General features: G+C 38.0%; 1 protein-coding gene across 2 annotated transcripts in view; it reads right to left on the bottom strand.

Moving 5' to 3' along the window:
* Window positions 1–20,591, bottom strand: part of Glra2 (glycine receptor alpha 2) — a 134,414-nt gene that overhangs the window by 31,684 nt on the left and 82,139 nt on the right. The window lies entirely within an intron of this gene.

The following is a 20,591-nucleotide window of genomic DNA, read 5'->3' as shown; positions in this document are numbered from 1 at the left end:
AAAGAAAAATACTACATGATTTCACTTACATGCAGAATTTCAAAAATGATTTCTTAGAAGTTCAAAGTAGAATACTGGTTGCGAGACACTGAGCTAGTAGGGGAGATGTGGTGAGGTGGTCAATGGGTACATGTTACAATTAGGGGAATAAATTCCAGTCTTCTACAGTACAGAAGGGTAAGTAAAATTAACAATAATGCATTACATATTTCAAAATAGAAGGTAGCATTTTAATGTACTTATCATAGAGAAATAATGAAAGTGTAAGCTAATGGTTGGGTTAATTACCCTGAGTTGTTCATTATTCAATATATACATGAATCACAACATCACATATGCATGAGGCTCTGGGGTTTTATCTTCAGGATCACATTGGACTTCATATGTATGTGCCAATATTAGAGGCCAATCAGAGGGTTGAGAGTATTATAATTAGATAATATAAAGTATTTTATCAGTTCCACCTAGATGATTACATTTAAGAGAGACAGAGTTGGGGGGCGGGGGGCAGGGCTGTCCTTTACTGCCCTACTTGTGTCCAAATCTCATTCAACTCCCAATTATTGTTTAAGATTAAGGGAAAAAATAAATGGACAAAGTTGGATCATGGGATCCCAGTTTCCAAAGGGCATTTAAACTGTGAGTGCCCTCTTCAGTTCTAAGTTTTCTATAAGGTTTCCTATTTTTTTATAGTTGTCATCTAAATGCTTGTCAGCCAGAATTTGAATGATTATATATGTATTAACTTTTAACCCTTACAACAACTGTATTACCCCACTTACTGAGGAAGAAATGAGTAAAGAGGGGTTACTATCCAAGGATATAAAACTAAAAATTGGCTGAACTAAGATTGAAATTGAAATTTTTTTTTTTCAGTCATGGGGCTTGAACTCTGGGCTTGGGTGCTGTCCCTCAGCTCTTCAGCTCAAGGCTAGCGCTTTACCACTTGAGCCACAGCACCACTTATGGGTTTCTGGTGGTTATTGGAGAGAAGAGTGTCACCGACTTTCCTGCCCAGGTTGGCTTTGAAGGGTGATCCTCAGATCTCAGCCTCCTTATTAGCTAGGATTACAGGCTTGAGCCACCGGTGCCTGGCAAAATTGTCTTAGTGTGTTTTTCCAAGCATATACATAAATACACTACTAGGATACCATTTGTGGGGCAAGGTGTGGTGGTATGCATTTGTAATCCTAGTGGGAGGCTGAAGCGGGAGAATCATGAATTTAAGGCCAACCTGGATTATATAATGAGGCCCTCTCTCAAAACAACAATAAAGTAACAAACCACAAGCAAAAAAAAACCCTCACTAATAATCATGTAATTTGTATTCTGCACTTCGCTTTGATTTTTATGGTATTTCACATGTCATTTTATTTTCTTCTAAATCATAAATTCCAATGCTTGCATAATCATGTATGTTATAGTTAATAATTTCATGTTGTGGGGTGTTTAGGTTATTTCTATTTCATTTTTTGTGACTATCAATTTTTCTGTTCTGAGCAATATCTTGACATTCTCTCTGCCTTATTTATTAGATTTATTTTTAGATGAATTATTGGAATCCATGATACAAAAATAAGTTCTTCTCTTTGAAAGTTAGCAGTGTGAGAGAGTTTATAGAAGCAGAACTTGGAGTGATATCACCCAAGTAAGAAATGATGCTTTGGCTGGGTGCCAGGGGCTCACACCTGTAATCCTTAGCTAGTCAGGAGCCTGAGATCTGAGGTCTGAGGTTCAAAGCCAGCTTATGCAGGAAAGTCAATGAGACTCTTACTTCCACTTAAACAGGAAAAAGGTAGAAGTGTAGCTGTGGCACACACACCAGAGAATGGGGTGGGGGAGAGGGGATGCTGCCTTGCTATTTTTGTCTCTCTAAATTCCCTTGATTATTTAACCTCTCTGTTTGCATTCCTCAGCTCTAAAATAGGAATAATCATAATACCTTCCTCATGAAGTTGTTATGTGGATAAAATCAATTAATGTATGTAAAGAACTTAGAATAGTGTCAAGTACAGAATAGGTATGGTATATAAATGTTTGTAATTATTTGGCCACATAAAGGTGTGATTTTTACTGTGGAAGAATCTCAGATGAAATAAAAATTAAGAAGGAAAATAAATATAACTTACAATTTTAATATATTATAGTTTATATTTTTAAGATCACCACTTGTCTTATACTCTAAGACACTCTGAACTACTTGCCAATCTCAGGTACATTGTGATAAATTGATTCACCAGTTTATTGTCTCCAATTCCTTTGAAAATCTCTCTTGCTTTCTTTTCTTTTTCTTTTTTTTTGTCAGTTGTAGGGCTTGAACCCAGGGCCTGGGCCCCATCCCTGAGCTTCTTTGCACTCAAGGCACACCCTCTACCACTTGAACCACAGTGCCACTTCTAGTTTTTCATTGGTTAATTGGACATAAGAATCTCATGGAGACTGTTCTGCTTGGGCTGGCTTCCAACTGCTATCTGCAGTTCTTAGCCTCCTGAGAAGTTAGGTGGCTTGAGCCACTGGTGCCCGGCTAAATATCTGTTTCTGTTTTTTTTTTGTTGTTGTTGTTGTTGTTGTTGGTCAGGGGGCCTGAACTCTGGGCCTGGATGCTGTCCCTCAGCTCTACAGCTCAAGGGTAGCACATTACCACTTGAACCACAGTACCACTTCTGGTGCTGAGGAATCGAACCCAGGGCCTCATGCATGCAAGGCAAGCACTCTGCCACTGAGCCACCTTCCTAGCCCCTCTACCCGGGGTTCTTATTCCGATTTTTCTTGGATTATCTATCTCCTCACAACCTCTCAGATCCTGGCACAAATACCAGCTGTCTTAGGAATCCTCTTCAAGCTTCCCCCTATCTTCAATGTGGGTTGGAGATTATTTTTGTAATAGTTCTCTCAGTCTCCCTTGAAATGTTCAGTTCCTTTTTAGACCACTTGCTTCCCTGATCCTATCCACAAAAGCTTGTAGAGTTTTTACTTTCTGTTCAATTTTGAGTATTGGTCCTGGGTAGTATCACTCTTTGTGTCATTAAGTTAGGACCTTAAAAATAGTGGGTAAGAATTATGTATGTGTCATAATTGAATGAATGATTAAAGAAAAACAGGAAGGAAAGAAATATTTAGCTATTTTTGCATCTTTGTGCTTTCATTTAAATAATTCTAAACTATATACCCTTACCTACAGTTACATATATTTGATTCTTTTAAGAGTGGACTAATAGTCTTTAATTCTCTCAGAACACTAACATTCCTAAGTTTTTTATTTAATAACCAGTATTTTTCTTACACTTGCTCTTTTGAAGAAATCCTGACTCCTACAATAATAGAATATTACCAATCACAGCATCCTCAGTTATATATTATTCAGATAGGCTATGACTGTTTTAAGACTCCAAAATAAGAAGAATCTATCAGTGCCTGAGATATTTCCATATAAGATATGAGTCCAATAGACCCAGCCATCATTTTTCTACTTCCTGGTGTTTACAGACTTCAGCAAATTGTAAACTTTTCCTTCATCTCATTTTGTTCATTAGTAAGCCAAGCACATATTTGGCTTCTTTTATAGCTATTCATGAGTGAATCCATTCAGTCTTTTAATTATTTGGGTTAGTCTTTGAGTTCCTTCCAAATCATGAACATCTTGCTAGCATTGAAATGTGGGCATTGAATGCATTATTCACATGGGATGTCCCTGGGTTTTGGTCGCTCAGGATTGAAATTACTTTTTGTTACTTTGATCCAACTCTAATGTCAGGTTCTCTCCTTTTGCCTGCTAACCCTTAGATTTTTTTTTTTAGCTGACACATTTTCCTGTCACATTTTTTAATGATTATTGGGCTTACATGATCCCTACTGGAACTACTTTACTATAAACTTGCTAGATAGTTTTAAATGGCTATTAAGCTCTCAAAATGCTGTTATTATTCACTGAGTAAAATGGGCACTGGTGGCCTATGCCTATAATCCTAGCTACTCAGGAGGTTGAGATCTGAGGAATGTGGTTCAAAGCCAGCCTAGGCAGGAAAATCTATGAAATTCTTATCTCCAATTAACCACCAGAAGAGCCAGAAGAGGAGCTATGGTTCAAGTGGTAGGGCACTAGCCTTGAGCATAAAAGTTCAGGGACAGCACCCAGGCTGAGTTCACGCCCCAGGACCAGCACACACACACACACACACACACACACACACACACACACACAATTATACATATACATATGTTTATACATATGCATATACATATATTTGACTTGTAATATAGGGTCTCACTACTCTGTAGCCCAGACTAGCCTGCAACTAGCAATCCTGCTTCTGGAGAAGGATCTCAAGAGCTGGGATTACAAGCATTCACCACCCACCTAACTATATTTTCAGACATATTTTATTCAGAAAATTAAAAAATGATGGTTTACAAATATTGATGTAGAAAGCACTGAACCAGATGCTGTGAGAGGTAGGGTAGGTCATACAAAGATGACTAAAGTGCATATTTATTTTTCTCAAAATTTTTTAGATTATACTACAGGAGACCTTATTCACACTGTGCACAAAAAGTGTCATTCACGTAGGTCAAGGAAAAATAAATTGTGACCCAAGGATCACATCTGGCCCAACAAATGTCTTTTTTTTGTTGTTGTTGGTCATGGGGCTTGAACTCTGGACCTAGGCATTGTCCCCAAACTCTTCAGCTCAAGGCGAGCACTCTACCACTTGAGCCACAACGCCACTTCCCCAACAAATGTCTTATAAAGTTTATTGGTACACAGCCCTACTTGCTTATTTACATATTGTTTATGGCTATGTCTGTACTAAAATGACACAGTTAAGTAGCTATAACAACAACAAAATGGCCCTCAGATCCTTAAATACTATGTTATCCCTTGCAGAAAATGTTTACTACCCTCTTAGCTACATCTGTAGCATTGTGTCTGGCATTATACTTTTCCAGTGAGACTGTTTTGATGCATAAGAAACCTATGGTCTATTGAGAGAGACAGTCATACAAGTGCATAATGGGTCCACATGACAATAGCGTAAGGACCATTAGGTTAGTGAGGTACCAGATGGCTGATACCAACAGAGGAAGCAAAGGAAGCTTCATCCCTCAGGGGGCTGGATTTGATCTAAGGCTTGAGGAAAGCCAGAATAATGATTATTGCAGAAAGCTGTAAAGGCAAAGGCTTGAAGAAGGAAGAGAGTTTGGTGGTTTTGGACACTGAATGGACAACCTAACTGACCTAGATATATAGAATACCCATTCTGATGGGTAGGTAGGCACATAGATAGGCTAGTGACAAAGACACTGAAAGTCAAAGATGAGGTATCAGACTCCTTATAAACATAACGTAATGATGGATTTTAAGTGGGGTATAGCTAGGTAAATCCTTTTGTAATTATTATGTTTTTCATTGTCTCCAAAAGCAAAAGTCCTAACATAAGCAGATATATATTTTTCTTATAAGAATTCACTTCTTCACTTTGTGTTGTTGTTGTTGTTGTTGGTCGTGGGGCTTGCACTCTAGGCCTGGACACTATCCCTTAGCTCTTCAGCTCAAGGCAAGCACTCTACCACTTGAGCCACAGAACCACTTCTGGTTTTCTGAGTGGTTTATTATAGATAAGAGTCTCATGGAGTTTCCTGCCCGGGCTGATTTTAAACCATTATACTCAGATCTCAGCCTCCTGTGTAACTAGGATTACAGACGTGAGCCACCAATGCCTGTCCACTTTCCTTCTCTTGACACTTGGAATTTCTGCAGAAAGCATTGGATATGGATGGGATAAACATCCAATGATATCTTTTGCACTTATGCAAGAGGACAAGTCTGTACATTTAATAATTGCCACACAAACTGCTGTTGATTGATAAAATTTCCAAGTAATATATAAACTCAAATTTCTCTTATACTCACTACTTTTTATGAAGGATCAGCTACCAGAAAAAAGGGTTTTAATTTGAAGAAAACTGTAGCTCAAATATGTTAGAGCTAAGAGCTGATAATATCTATATTATTATTTTTTTCACTAAGGGAGAAAAGAGTTACTATTGTTATACTTTTATCACTTTAAAAGTAATGTGGTTTACAAACTTACCTGATGAAACAGTAGAGCCAATCAAGTGTTTTAGGCTTTCATGACACTAGGTAAATGTGTTGTTTGAACAGATCACTTAGATGATGGTGGTTAATTGCTCAGTTGTTTTGGTATCATCATGTTCACATTCTTTGGAGCTATGTCCCATTCAAGGTTGTTTTTCAGTACCATCTGTCATTTTTTTGAAAACTTTAGCAAGCATTCTTGAGCCATTTTTCCCTTTAATTATTCTCTCAGTTCAGTTTTGAGATGGAAAACCAAGTCATGAATGTATTTACTTTAGCCCTATAATTTATTTTTCTCTGTTTAGAAACTACTCTGTTTTCTGAGACATGAAACTAATGGTTCACGAGTTGAGTCATTTCCAGCTTAGTATTTATCCTCAGGACAAAGGAATGGGTCCTGTTTTTATAACGATTACCTGAATGTTTTTAAAGTTTAGATACTCTCTCCATGCTACCATTCCTCAGGTGAGCACTTCCCTGTAACCATGTGCCAATTAAATTATATCCACATTACCAGCTTGTAGACTGGACCACTCTACCCACTCCGCTGAGAGTAATATTTACATACATGTACGGAGACTTCTTTGTAGAGGAGAAAATTCATAAATGGCTATCGACCAAAGTACTATTCTAATAGAAAAGTCACAATATAGAATTCACAGGACAATGTCCATTTTACCTGCTATTTTCCTTTAAGTGCTATGATTTCCCATCCTCTCTTGCTTGAGTCTTTCTTTAATTATTCTCAAACCATGCCTGCAACGCATTGCTAAAATTGAATAGAAGCTATTCTTCTCTGTAAGTACAGTTATATTTTATCAATTTAATTTTATCAAAAATTTAACTTAGTTAATTAATGTCATGGAAATGAAGGATACTTGTTGGCTATAGCAGCCTGAGATGTGCCTCCTTTAAATGAAATAGAAGCATTCAGTATCTCTAATCAACTTGCCTTTTACTGTTGCTATTAAGTATGCCACTGCTACCTCTATTCCCCCTTTGTGAAAGAAAAACGCTTTCAAATCTTATGTAACTAGTAATCAACAAAGATCAAAATGGGAATTTTGGCTTTGCATTTCTCTTTTGTCTCTTATCTATACACAGTCACTATATTATCAGAAAAATATATAGACAGCTAAATTAATCTTGAGACCAGAGATTCATGGTGTTATACAATTTAATCTTTACACTTGTACTGCCAATTGCTATTTTTTATTGCCTAATTAAAGAGCTTACAACCTGCTGTTTAATGCTGGGAAAATCAGATTTCCTTAGCAGGAGAGATGACAGCAACACTATGTGGCCTGACCTAGTATCACTGCCCCCATCCTATATTTCTCTCCACATTTGGCGTTTTAGTTGGATTCTGAGAAAGGTGCTTAAATATATCCAACTTTTAGACTGAGTCCTGGGGGCTCACATCTGTAATATTAGCTCCTCAGGAGGCTGAGATCTGAGGATCACAGTTCAAAGCCAGCTCTAGAAGAAAAGTCTGTGAAACTCTTATCTCCAGTTAAAGCACCAAAAAAGCCAGAAGTGCAGCTGTGATAGAGTAGTAGCCTTGAGCAAAGTAGCTCAGGGACAGTATCTAGACACTGAGTTCAAGCCCCAGAACTATATATATAAGAAATTTTTCCAAGTTCATTGGTAATTCAACTAGGATTCAAATGTATTTGTTTAGGCTCCAAAGATATTTATCTCTCCCTCTTTTTTCTTTACATTTTCTTCTATTCTTTCTCTCCTATTATCCTTCTTCTTCTTCCTTGCTGTCTCTTGGACATATTGAATATCTATCTATCTATCTATCTATCTATCTATCTATCTATCTATCTATCTATCTATCTATCTATCATCTATCATCTATCCAATTCTTGGGAAAGTGTTGTTTATAGAAATAACCATTGGGTGGCAGTGCCTCCAAACATTGCATCGTCAAGAACCAACCAGTTACAGGTGGTTCTGAACAACCCTTGGGGACTAATTAGTTGATTGGACATGGGATAATACACACGCCTAGTTAGTTATTTATTATTTCTAAAGATGAACAAGTTTATCTCCATTATGATGATCCAAAAACTATTCAAAACAGCTTGAAAAAGCTCAATATTCTTTTGAGATTTTGGAAAGAGACATACGAAAAAAATTGAACTGTCAATCCTATAATACATAGGGAATGGTAGGAGACAGTCATTGATAGAGGTACCATAGAGACACACTTCAAATATGCTTTAACAAGTCTCAGCCTTCTCCAAATATAGACCTCTGGAACCTCTGAAGTGAGAAAGGGTTGCATGTGGACGAAGAGGAAGTAGGACATCTTTCTTGAGCTTTAATCTGCCACCTCTCATTACAGTTTCAGTTGATAGGAAATACACTATTGCCATAATCCACTTCCTATGTCTATACTTTCAGGGACTAAACAAGTGATAAATATATTATATATGAATATATAATATATAGATATATATTTCTTTTCTAATGAGAGGAATAATGAAAAGGGAATGTGCAGCGGGGTGAAGGGAGTCAGCAGCAAATTATCCATGCTTAGGAAAGAGCCAGTTACATTTCTTCCACATTAGGAAGACAACTATGAGCTTTGGGGGAAGGATGATGAGAGGATGTTTGACTTAATAAATGTTGGAGAGATTTTAAATGTTTACTTAACAAATGAGATGATGTTTCACGAAATAAATGTCTGTGTCATCACAACATGGGGCAGAGACAGAGACAGAGGCATACAGAGATGAGAGAGACAGTGAGGAAGAAGAAGGAGGAGAAGAGAAGAGAAAGAATAGAAGAAAATGTAAAGAAAAGAGAGGAGGAGATAAATATCTTTGGAGCCTAACCAAGTATATTTGAATCCTAGATGAATTACCAATGAACTTGGAAAGTTTACTTATCCTTTTGGATCCTCAGTTTCTTCACATAAAGATAGAGGCCCAAGGATTCTAATCTTATGGGGTCACTGAGGGATTGAATAAGACAGTTTATGTAAATCCTCACACTCATTTGGCACATTGTAGATGCCCAGTCACATTGGTTTGCAAGGGATGAGCTCCTGAAGATATTGCATAATTCAAAACTTGCATAATTCAAGACCATTTTCCCCCAGAGGAATAAATGTAAAGTGGAATCTGTTGCATTTCATGTTCAGTGCATGCATTAAGACTTTATTAGTATTTTTACATTGCCCTATTTTAAATTCACATAACTAAGTTCACATAAAATGGAATCTAATTGTAGTGGGAACACTTGTATGTCATAAAGACTGATATTTTGCTACAAAAGTACCTAGTGCTATCATCAACAACAACAAAAATAAAAAAAACACACAACTTCATGAGTTATCTCCATTATAAGGATGAAAACATAGTTTATTTATTTATTTATTTATTTTGGGTCCGGTCATGGGGCCTGAACTCTGGGCCTGGGCGCTGTCCCTCAGCTCTTCAGCTCAAGGCTAGCGCTCTACCACTTAAGCCACAGCGCCACTTCTGGCTTTTTTTTTCTGCTTATGTGATGCTGAGGAATCAAACCCAGGGCCTCATTCATGCAAGGTAAGTGCTCTACCACTGAGCCACCTTCCCAGCCCCAGAGTTTATTTATTAACTTATCAAAATCACAGCAAATGATTGAGCTATAGTTCATATTTAATCTGGCTTGTTTCCAAACTTTGTGCTTTTCTGTTTTACTGACCCCTGGGGAACTTCTCTCTATGGGAATGAGTCAGGGGAATTACTCACAGACTATGGTTTTACCAGATGACAGTATCTGATGGGAAAGAGAGGTGAGAAAGTTTAGGCAGACGGACAGGTGAGTAATAAACAACAGCACTGTGACACCTGCAGCCATGGAGGTACTATGATTAAAAATTTTCAACAAAGGAGGAGGCTGCAATGCTTGATAAGAAATGTACTCATTATCTTGCTCATGTAATTGTAACCCCTCTGTACAGTATGTTCACAAAAAATAAAAATTAAAATAAAAAAAATTTCAAGGACGGATGCTAACCATAGTGTTCTTCCTTTACTTTCTCAGCCAGCAATGTGTGCTTCATTTCTTCTATGCTATTTCCTCTGTGTGTGTGTGTGTGTGTGTGTGTGTGTGTGCATGTGCGTGCGTGCGCGCGCACGCCTGTGTGCCAATCCTGGGGCTTGAGATCAGGGCCTGGCTGCTTTCCCTGTTTTTTTTTTTTCCACTCAAGATTAATGCTCTACCATTTGAGCCAAAGCCCCACTTCTGGCTTTTTGATAGTTCAATGGAGAGATGAATCTCATGCACTTTCCTGCCCAGGCTGGCTTCAACTCACAATCTTCATATCTCAGCCTTAAGTGGCTAGGAATACAGGCGTGAGCCACCAGCACCTAGTGCATATTTTCATTTCTTGATTCACTCATCAACCCCATCCTACTGGAGATTTACATTTCCCACTTGTGAGAAATGAAGTAGTGGAGGACAATTTAATAGCAATAGTCTATCCCTGTTCTGCACATTGATCAAGATGCATTATACTCATATAATGATATGTGGAATTGAAACTCCTTTGTACAATTCCTTAAAGATAATTTTAAAAATAATTATTTTTAAAGCGTACACTAATGGTAGGCTTTGGGCTGTTTGGTAGGGCTTGCGATAATAAAAAAAGGTTTTCTGCTGCTTTCCATTGTGTGGCCTCCAGAGAGGGGACTTGAGAATATTGGATTGCTAGCAGATTTATGATTCTCAAGTCAGCTCCACCTCCTAGAGTGGATGATGAGGCCAGATCGGGAAGACAGCACTCGTTAATCCTCTTATGTACCATCATTTCTAAAACTTGGAGCATTATCAATGTGAGTGGGAGGGCCAGTGTGCAAGCTCTTCATCCCACTGCAATCTCACCAATAGTGTGTTACCATTGTCAGCCGACTTCTGAAAAGACTGGTGGGTAAAATATATGGGGAACAGGATTTTTCTAGAGTACAGAATAAGAAGTCTTAGAAGCCAATATCAACCTTCAAAGAAGGTGACAAAGAAGCCACACAAGAAGGATCTTGTGATAACTCTGAGGAACAATTAGCATCACTTCAATAATGAGCTTACCCACAATAAACCTGAAACCAGGAACTCTAGGATGCTACAACCTGGAGATGAAGACAGTAACTCCTTTTGTGGAGGACTGAAGGGTGTGATCATTTCAGTTCAATGGAGGAGTCAGTGGTGGCCAAGAAGCTTTCCTGACTAGCCTCTTGTCTGTGGCCTGGTTTAGCATCTGCACGATACTTTAATGGGAACTCACAGTGGAGGCTGCAGGTCAGCTAGGTTAACTCCCTGGGATCCAACTTGGCAGAAACCTTTTCTTCTTGGCATTGGATTCTGGGCACTCAAACGTAGAGTGTTCTAACTTAAAGCTCTTGAAGCTAATCAGCTACCTACTGTTTCATACCATCCAAAGTGAAATTGAAATTGAAAATGTGTAAGGCCCCACCATGTTCCAGGTTCCATATGGGGAGAAGAAAACAAGAAAAGGAGCTACAAGTCAATCAGAGCCTTGGAATTAATGTGGCACAAAAGCCTCTTGCTGGGCTGGTTTTCTCACTTTTTGTCAGTGTAAATTGCCAGAGACCATATCTCTCCACTGTTTCCATTTCCCATAGCTGAACTGCATTTTGATGAAAGTCAGTTATAGGCCTTTTTCTTTACCCCCAAAACTGGAAGAAATCACTCACTCATAATACTTATTTGCAATAGATAATAGCCTGCAGGTGTTTAACTGTAATTAAAACATATCCTACAGTTTCTTGAATAAAATGTCATGAATGAAAAAGGACATCGCATAAAGGGACATTATTCTTTTTCAATATGGAAGTATAGAGTATGCTTAAAAGATAAATGGTGAAGTGTGAAAAGTGATTGAAATCAATGAGCATATCACTTTCTAATATATCAGTTGCATATATCTGCTTCAGAGAGTTTTGCTCAGTTTCAGGCTGTTGGTAGAAATCAATCCTATGGATTTACATAAAGTAAGAAGAGGCAGCAGAACCATGGCAGAGAGAACAATGAGAAGGTACCAGGGATGTGGGTATTATGTTTGCATCTGGTAGACTTTGCTAACTAGGCCATGCCATTTCATCTTTCTGGGCCTCAGTTTCCTCCTTTGGCATATAAAAGCATTGGGATAATTTCTATTTTCGTGTGCCACACTGGGGGACTTGAGTTCAGAGCCTTGTGCTCTCACATGAGATTTCTGCTCAATGTTCGCCTTCCACTACTTGAACCACACATCTACTTCCAGCTTTTTGCTGGTTAATTAGAGATAACAGTCTCAGTGGCTCTCTGACTCAAAATGGTAGAGTGGGAACCTGGAACAAAAAAAAGCTCAGGGACAGTGCCTAGGTCCTGAGTTCAAACCCCATGACTGAGAGAAGGAAAGAAAAAAAGAAAAAAAAAAGGAGATAACAGTCTCATGGATTTTTCTGGTTGGGCTGGCTTTAAACTGTGATCCTCAGATATCAGCCTCCTGAGTAGCTAGAATTATAGGCGTGAGCCACAGCACCTGTTAAAGCATTTCTAAAGGCTGTGCTATTTTTAAAATTCTATGACTCACAGAAAGAAAAAGTGATGGGAAAATAAACCAAATCGATAGCCTTATTTCAAGGCATTGAATTGAGAGCTGTAATACCAGCTTTAGGCCATCTACTCTGCCTTCTTAGAACTTAAAATGTCAGATAATAATATGTATTCATTGGGTATCTCTATGTTCCAGTCAGAACTTGCCCAAGATGGTGATTACTTGCTTAGAAACAAATGGTATTGATGAAAAACAAATTACATGTGTAGTGCCAAGTGTATAGCAAGTATACTGAGTTTACTTACAAAGTCAGTGGGCAATTATGTAAATGATCAGCAAGTCACCTTCAGCCCTTGAGTCTCTCCATTTTTTCTACGTAAGAGAGTTCTCTTGGAGCTCAGCAATGTGCCCAAATGTGTGTAAGAAACTTAGAACACTCCCAGAGGAAGCTCTAAACCATGGAGGAATAGCAGTTGCTAGATAAGAACACTAGATTTCCTGCTACTTAGTAGGCCAACTCAGAAGTTCTTCAGAATATTTTTTTTGTGACAGTACTGGGGCTTGAACTCAGAACATGCACATTGTTACTAAAGTTTTTCACTCAAGGCTGGTGCTTTACCACTTGACCCACACCTCCACTTGTGGCTTTTTGGTGGTTAACTGGAGATAACAGTCACATGGATTTTTCTGCCCAGACTGGCTTTGAAGACTCAGATTTTAGCCTCCTGAGTAGCTAGAATTATAGGCATGAGTCACTTGCATCTGAGTCTATACAGTTTTAAGTGTATTCCCAGTAGGAATGAGACTTGGTTGTTCTCATAATAACCAATTTGATATTACAATTTCTTTTCTTTTCTCCTTATATGCACTCCATACTCTCTTTTGGCCTTCTTGGGAGCAGCTCCCAAATAAACTATCTGCATCCAAAATATTTCTTATAGAATCCTTAGTTTATTGTCACAAGTAACCCATTCTTCAAGTTAAGAAAATTTGACACAAAAATAATGCTGATCATATCAAGCACCATTTAGAAACAAGATGGTAAAGAAATCACACATCCTCCTAAGAAATCCTTTACTATTAAGAAACCTGGCCAGTTTGCTTATCATCAATAAGCATGGAGTGTTGCCATTGGCTCATATTTGTAATCCTAGCTACTCTAGAGGCTGATATCTAAGGATCACAGTTTGAAGCCAGCCCAGGAAGGAAACTCTGTGAGATTCTTATCTCCAGTTAATCACCCAAAAACTGGAAGTGGAGCTGTGGCTCAAGTGGTAGAGTGGTAGCCTTGAGCACAGAAGCTAAGAATGGAGTGTTGACACGGTTCACAAAATAGTCTGAAGAGGTAAGTACCAAATCAATTTTGTAACTATATGACCTTCTTTTTTTTTGGGGGGGGGGGTCCAGTCATGGAGCCTGAACTCTGGTTCTGGGCGCTGTCCCTCAGCTCTTCAGCTCAAAGCTAGCGCTCTACCACTTGAGCCACAGCGCCACTTCCGGCTTTTTTTCTTTTTGCTTATGTGGTGCTGAGGAATCGAACCCAGAGCCTCAGGCATGCAAGGCAAGCACTCTACCACTGAGCCACCTTCCCAGCTATATGACCTTCTTGAGTAGCAACAATTACAGGAGTGAACTACCAATGCCAAGTAATTCCTAGGTACTTTTTAAAGCTGGAAAATGATAGATTAATTATGTTTTATTTTATTTTTTGTTGTAAAGATGATGTACAGAGGGGTTACAGTCACATAAATCAGGTAATGTGTACATTTCTTTCGGAACAGTGTCACCTCTTCTCTCATTTTCTCCCAGGTTTTCCCTCCTGACCCCCTCCACCACAGGTTGTATAGTTCATTTTCAACATGGTGTCTAGTGACTACCACTGATTCATTTGCTCACCCTGTGTCCCACCATTTCTGTGCGTCCCCTTCACCTCCTCAAGTCAGATAAAATTACATACAAGACAAAAGGTACAGAAATCAAAGACAGCGAAAAAAGGGGGGAAATCAGAAAAAAACAAATAGCCAAAGGTAAAATAAAGAACCTTTTGTTACCACTTCTTGGAGTTCTTTTTGATAAGCATCATTTAGAAATTTGTAAGACTCTGGTGAATAGCAGTACTAATTATTACCTATACCTCTATTTGGTTTTATTTTTATTTGCTTATCACTTATTCATATCTCATAGGTTATGAAGATAAGAGGATATTCAATCTGAATTATTTACCACTGTATCTCTACAGTCTGAGACAGTACATGGAACCGAATGGCTGCTCTTATGTATGTGTTGAATGAATAAATGTCTAAATGATTACCAAAGTAGGAATTCATTCCTGTTTATCTGACAAAAATTGACTTCTCCAGAGGTTCCATAATCTGTCCAGTGTGAAAGAGTGTACACATTAAAGAACAGTTATATGAAGCCTAGTTATTTCTCTCCTGTATATAGTACTCCATTAGCCATGAAAATGTCATTGAAAAACCACTATACATTAAAGACTATACCAAAGACCATTTGTGGAATACACCAAATGTAGATATGAGCTGGATCCCAGTGGTCTTCCAGTGTATCACAATACCCACCCACATAGAGTTAAAAGGACACAAATTTCATTGAGTATTATTTATTCTAGAGAAGTGTGTCTTAACTATCAAGTGTAACAAATGTGGAAATTTCAGATGTGAAACTTAAAATAATATCTAGTTCAGGGTCCTGTTTCAGGCCAATAAAATCATAATCTCTAACAGTGGGATCCAGTTTGATATTTTTTTGTGCTACTAGGGTTGAATCCAGGTCCACTTGCTAGGCAGATGCTCTATATCCCTTGTCCTTTCCCTTATAATTATTTTTCCATTAAGACCTTGCAGAGGATTTTTGTCCAGGCCTAGACTATGATCCTCCTACTGTTTCCTATGTAGCTGGGTTGAGAGATACATACTACCATGCCTATCTTCATTGTTGTTATTGCTATAGGGTCTTGTTATTATTTATGCCTTGGCTGGCTTCACACCAAGCTACTCACATTCTCTACCGTCTGAGTAGTGGGATTACAGGCGTGAGCTACTGCACATGTCTTCTTTTGTAAGATATTCTTTGTGATTGATGTACTACCAGCTTCAAAAAAATCACCAGTGTTCTACTGAAACTGAAGTACCACATGTTCTTATATTCATGTTTAGATGCTTAAAAAGTTTATTTCATCTTATATGGTCATATGACAGTTATTAAGCTAGTCTGCTCATCTGCTAAGATTATCCTAGATGTATACTATTTATTGCAAATAAGGGAAACCATGGGCCTATGTTTCTTTGGGTCTGGCTTAATATGATTTTTTCAGCCTTTCCATTTCCTTACAAATGGGGCAATGTCATTCTTTCTGATGGAAGCATAGAATTCCATTGTGTGTGTGTGTGTGTATGTGTGTGTGTATCACATTTTTTGATCATTCATCTATTGAGTTGGTTCTATATCTTAGCTATGGTGACTAATGCTGCAGTAAACATAGTTGTGCTGGTAACTTTAGTATGGCCTTGTTTGTGGTCATTTGGGTAAATGCCCAGAAGTGGGATTGCTGGGTCCAAGTGAAATGAATTCCAAGACATGGACACAAGAGGTTTTTCTTTGTTGTTGTTGTTTTTAATGTGCTGTATGATTTCTTGCTTCTTTTGTGTGCTCTTCCCCCTGTGGTATATCCCCTGTTGTCACTGTATTTGACTTTGGTACCCTGGTATTGTATGTACATTTATCTGAATTATGGAAGGCAAACAACAGAATGGTGAGAGAAAGGACAAGGGGGGAACCAATGCAACAGTGATATACACAGACAATATGGGGCAGGGAAAGTAGGAGGAAAAATGAGGGAAGGGATATCAAGTTTGACAAGAAATGTACTTATTACTTATGTTACTGTAAACCTTCTGTACATCACCTTGACAATATAAATAAATAAATAAATAAAAATTTGATTTCATAGAAGCACAGAAGAGAATAATTGTCACTAGAGGCTAGAAATCATAGGAGAGAAGGGAGGTGGAGGGAAATTGGACAACACACAGTACAGTTGATAGGAGGAATCAGTTCTAATGTTCATACAGTAACATAGCTGTACTTTGTCATTTGCTGTAAATTTTATAAAGAACTAGAAGATTTGGTCATTACATGTTGTTTAAATTCATCATATTATCACCCTAACCTCACTAAGTATGTACAATTATTCTGTCAATTAAAATATTTAAAACCAATTGCTCTAGCCTGGTATGTCTCGAATTGAAAAATGAACCTGAAACACCTGGTAGATCATGTGAAATTGCATATTATTATGAAGCAGGTATGCAGCAAGCTTGAGATTCTGCATAGTAAGGTCTTAGATCACACTTGAATAAGAAGATCCTAGAGTATATGGTAGGTGTGAGGTAAATCAACTCATTGTACAGTTATATTGTAAGTATGTGGAAAGCATAATACAACACAGATGGATCTATGGCACAGACCTCATACTGATAATGAGATTTACTATGATATCCATTATTATATATATATATTAGTATTATAATACATTATACTTGAATTTTATAAATCCTCAGAAGTATTAGCAACTAAGCTCAGCTGTAAACATAAGGCACGAATATTGGGATCAGATGGAAGGAAACAATTTGAACACATTTTATGAGCCAAGAATAAGTATCAAGCTACACAAAAGTTCTGGAACAATTTTGAAAATGGAACAAATCCAAAAGTGCAACTACAGAAGCTGATTTCAGATTTCTCCAGGGAAGTGGCTATCCAAAAATCTGGCAGGGAGTTTGTGTAGGTAACCCAACTTGGATTCATTTCACCAAGAACAACAGGCTTAACATGGAAATCTGATCTGTTAATAGAGCACCCTGGCAATCACCTAGTACCATGCTCCACAGATATTCTATACAACCTAGTTTGTCTCTGACATTATCTGATTTGTTTTTACTCTACTTCTCCTTGCTTATAGATGGAAACTTCCAGGTTCTGGGATTTTACTCCATTAAGCACTCGAGAGATTTTTTCCAAGTGCAAGAAGTCCCTATACTGTTTTGATACTCACTTGATTTGTTTCTTTACTTGCCTCTGTTTTGCATACTCTAAAAATCCAAGCCACCCTTGCCTCAGCCCCAGTTATTGCACTGTCTGTCATGCTTAGAGATTGAGTCTAAATGTAAGTTCATCAGAGATAGATGCTGGTTTCAAGAAGTAAAAATGTGTTAGTGGCTGGATGCTGGTAGCTCACACCCGTAATCCTAGCTTTACTCAGATCTGAGGATCACGATTCAAAGTCTCCATGAAACTCTTATCTCCAATTAACCATTCAAAAACCAGAAGTGGCACTGTGGCTCTAGTGATAGAGCACTAACCTTGAGCACAAAGAGGCTCGGGGTAGGGCCTAGGCCCTGAGTTCAAGCCCCATAACCAACATAAAACTGCACTAGTGATTAGTAAACATACCTCGATGATAATGATGTGTGGGAAGAAACACCCAGGAAAATTACCTACCACATGGATACAAGAATGACACTCTTATGTTCCTGATTCTCTTGTGTTCACTTTTTTCCAAAGTAGTGGCTGCCTTGGGAAAGCAGGCAAAAGTTAAGCAAATATGTTTTAAGTTAATATCTTACTCAGCTCAAACTACTAGTATAACATGTCATAGAATAGGTGCCTTAAATAAGAGGAAATGGTTTTACAGATCTGGAGCCTGGTGGTCTGAGATGAGGGAGGTAGTGTGGTCATGTTCTGGTCAGGGCTATCACTGGCTTACGGATGCTTGCCTTCTCACTGTTCAACATGAGGAGGGAGAGAAAACAAGCAAGCTCTTTGCTGTCTCATAATGGCATTTAACCCATCATGAGGGCTCTACTTCCCTCAAAGGCCCCACCTATAAACCTCATCATACAGTGTGGTGAGGCTTCAAAACAGGAATCTGGACATGATACAAACCTTCAGTCAAGAACAATTAGTTTTTATTTCTTTCATTGATGATTTTTGGTGAAGTAGACTTGATTTTACTGTGGGATATCTGAGTGTAATAGTATAGTTAAGGTACAGTTGGGTTACACATACATGTTACAATATATTATTATACAATACAGAAACAGGCACACTTTTACTTTGAAATCTCTCACAAATCAGATCCTTGCCTCTAAATATAAAAGCACAGTACTCCCTAACCAAAGACTTGGAATTACAGATTGTGGGTAAAGAAATGGTTTACTAGATTATTTAAAATCTCCTGCTTAAATTTTATTTCTTAGTAAATTATTCCATATGAAACAGTAATACTGCTTTCATAAATAAATGATAAAGCAATTAATGTTATTTTAGATTCAGTAAGAGAAAAGTTAACATATATTCAGGTTTATACAAAGACATCAGAATGACATGCTCTACATGAATACTAGACTATGAGAGTTGAATTGCTGACATACATTTTCTGGAATATAAATACCTTTCCCCTTAATAATATCTACATATTATCATTATGTAGATAATAACAAAGTGGTATAGGAAAAAATCCTTTTATCACCTTCCATTCAAAAATATACTTCATGGCATCAAAATTCATAGAAGGTATAAGTTAGAGTTTTATTTAAGGAATATTGCAAATACTATTTCATTTACTTATTCCAGATCATAAGTGGAAGCTGATAAAATCCTTAGTGAAATCTTTCGTCAAAGGGATCCAGCTTGGGATTCCACAGCTAAGCTTTTTTTAAAGGCTTGCTTATAAATACAGGCAAATTTAGGCCCTCATGATTTCTGTTTAAGATGTGAGAATGAGACTTTTGCATTTGTGGGCAGTGGGGTAAAGCTAAAAGGGGGATAAAGAAATGGGTTGATTTTTTCTTTTTGTCAGTCGTGGGAGTTGAACTCTGGGCCTGGGCACTGTTCCTGTGTTCTTCAGCTCAAGGTGAGCGCTCTACCACTTAAGCCACAGTCCCACTTCCGGTTTTCTGGTGGTTCATTGGCGATAAGAGTCTCAAGGACTTTCCTGGCTGGGCCGGCTTTGAAACTAGCCTCCTGAGTAGCTAGGACTACAGGCATGAGCCACCAGTGCCCGGCTTGTGATGAATATTAACAATTTTTAATAATTGCTTTTAAAATCCCTCAGTCTGCAGGGTGCCTGTGGTTCATGCCTATAATGCTAGTGACCCAGGAGGCTGAGAGCTGAAGATTGCAATTCAAAGCTAGCCCAGGCAGGAAAGTACATGAGACTGTACTCCAATTAACCTGCAAAAAAACAAATGTAGAGCTATGACTCAAGTGATAGAGCGTTAGCCTTTAGTCTGAAAACTCAGGTACATTGCTCAAGCTCTGAAGTTAGGCCCCAGGACCAGCACACACACACAAAATCCCTCAGTCCATCGACAGTAGCTGGATCCATTCATTTGGTCTCAATCCGCAGGCTCAATTAGGGAGGAGGCTACAAGTGGTTAGAGACTAATGAGACAGAAAATTTCCCAAAGGTGAAAGGTATGGGAACATTCTGATGTATTCTCCTTTCCTGCCAGGTTTACATGATTAACATGTCACTAAAGAACAAAAGAACAGCAGGGAACAAGGGAACAAAGATCCTGTTAATTTTTTTTGTGTGAACATAGCCCATTTTTCACACCATGAAGAAACACTGATCCTTTTCTTATGTCTGCTACTCTTTTGAAGGTGTCCTAGGTAGAAAATCAATTTTCCTGTCTCAATTTGGTGTGCCTATTTAATTAACTTAGTGGCTTAATGGAGACAAACATGATTAAAACAGTTTGAGAAAGCTTTCAAAATCATCATTTATTATATATAATAATATTTCATCAACGATTTCCTGGTAGTAATTATAATGTGTTTAGATTTTGTTTTTCTTATTCCAATGTGTTATTAGTTCTTGAAGGTTATTAGCACAGTAGTCTTGTGATAATCAAAAACTAA

The sequence above is a fragment of the Dipodomys spectabilis genome, unplaced genomic scaffold (genome assembly GCF_019054845.1).
Source record: "Dipodomys spectabilis isolate Male_0828 unplaced genomic scaffold, ASM1905484v1 ptg000061l, whole genome shotgun sequence".
In the NCBI taxonomy this organism is placed as follows: domain Eukaryota; kingdom Metazoa; phylum Chordata; class Mammalia; order Rodentia; family Heteromyidae; genus Dipodomys; species Dipodomys spectabilis.
The sequence above is the reverse complement of the archived record's forward strand: the minus strand, read 5'-3'. Positions and strand labels throughout refer to the sequence as shown.